The sequence below is a fragment of the Arachis duranensis genome, chromosome 6, assembly GCF_000817695.3.
Source record: "Arachis duranensis cultivar V14167 chromosome 6, aradu.V14167.gnm2.J7QH, whole genome shotgun sequence".
Classification (NCBI taxonomy): domain Eukaryota; kingdom Viridiplantae; phylum Streptophyta; class Magnoliopsida; order Fabales; family Fabaceae; genus Arachis; species Arachis duranensis.
This window is the reverse complement of record NC_029777.3, coordinates 107,812,665-107,814,379: the sequence shown is the minus strand read 5'-3', so window position 1 is coordinate 107,814,379 and position 1,715 is coordinate 107,812,665.

Genomic DNA, 1,715 nt, shown 5'->3' with positions numbered 1-1,715 from the left:
TGCGATGTTGTACCACCCTCTCGTGGAGTTGCTGTTGCATTGTGCCGATTTGTCGTTTTAAGGCGCTGTAATTCCCGATAAAAATTGTTGGAGAGGAAATCATTGATGGAGCCATCAATTCGTTCATCCCTCACGCCGTTTTCCATGTGCCACTGCGGCTATCTCGCGTTTCACGGGCGCCGCTACTGCTGTCTCGCGATTCTTGGGTGGCGCTATTGTTGTCTCTTAGCCATCCTTCCTCCGCCGCCGTTGTTCTCCTCCTCTTCTTCTTTCCCTTTTTCAGATGTGATTCGCATTAAGAACAAACATCTTATTTACATGAAAAATAAACATACATCTTGTTTGCAGGAAAAATAAACATCTGAATTAGATTTAAATAGATACAATGAATTTTGCTGAATGTTTTTTTTTACTATGTATGTAGATGGTTATTTTTATTCTAAGGTGGATGTTTATTTAATTTGAATTGGATTTAAATAAATACAATGAAATTTGTTGGATGTTCATTTTACTAGGTATGCGAATGGTTGTTTTTATTCTAAACCGACATTCTTGATAGAGAAAAAGCTTGATGACGTTGAGGTTGGCTGGTGAAGGAGGGACTGATGGTGCAATGAGAATTTGGAAAGGGGGTATGCAGTGGTAAAATGGTTAAAAGATGAATGGTTAAAATGTAAAGGTGAATGGTCACTTCATGGTTTGGCCACGTATAATTGTGTGATGACGAGTTGATCTGTAACACGTAGCATGCTGATGTAAACGAGTGTGCCACGTATCATAATATTAGCTATTTGGCCATTTGTCAGCTTATGGCACGTGTTGTAATATTATTTGTCTACATATCATCTATTATATATTATTGTATATGTATCAAATTGATCCCTGACTTAACCTTAAGAGATTCATTTATTCTGTAAAATAATTGAATGTCATACACTAAATTAGTCATTTCACTAATTTTTTTCCTTTTGTTTTATGACTTCAAAATTCTTAATATCTTTAAATGCACTAATTTTAATTCTATTTTTTTACATATTCTTTTATTAAATACAAATATTTTTAAAATTATATTCTTAATTATATGAATTTTTTTCTTTCCTACAAGAAAAGAAGAAACCACACATCACTTCAAATAAGATCATTAGTTCAAATGACTAAGTTATCATCTCTCCCTGTAAATATCTTAACAAATATATATAAACTCTTACTAATTTAGGCATTGAAGTCTCTTACAAAAAGTGACGGACCTATAAAAATTTTACAATGGAGACAAAAATATAATAAAATTTAGGTATAAATATATTTTCTTTTGACTTCCCGCAATACTCAACAAATTAAGCACTAATCCGTCATGAATTTGAGTTTGATTTATGAGTTTGCAATTGGCCAATGAATTGTTACACATACGAGATGAAATTCGAACTCCCAACACTTGTTTAAGTGGACGACTAAACTGTTTACTTGACCAATCCAAATTAATTTAGATATATTTAAAATTTTAAATAATTAGAACTATTTATACATGTCAATAAAAACTAGAAATATACACACACTCATTTATTATAGTATATAAAATAATAAAAAAATAATTTCACACACAGTATAATATTTAAAATAATAATAAAAAATAATTTATAATAATTCTTTTTATTTTTAATATGATAATATTATTTTTTTATATATGGTCTTAAATTATTATTTTATTTTTTATTATC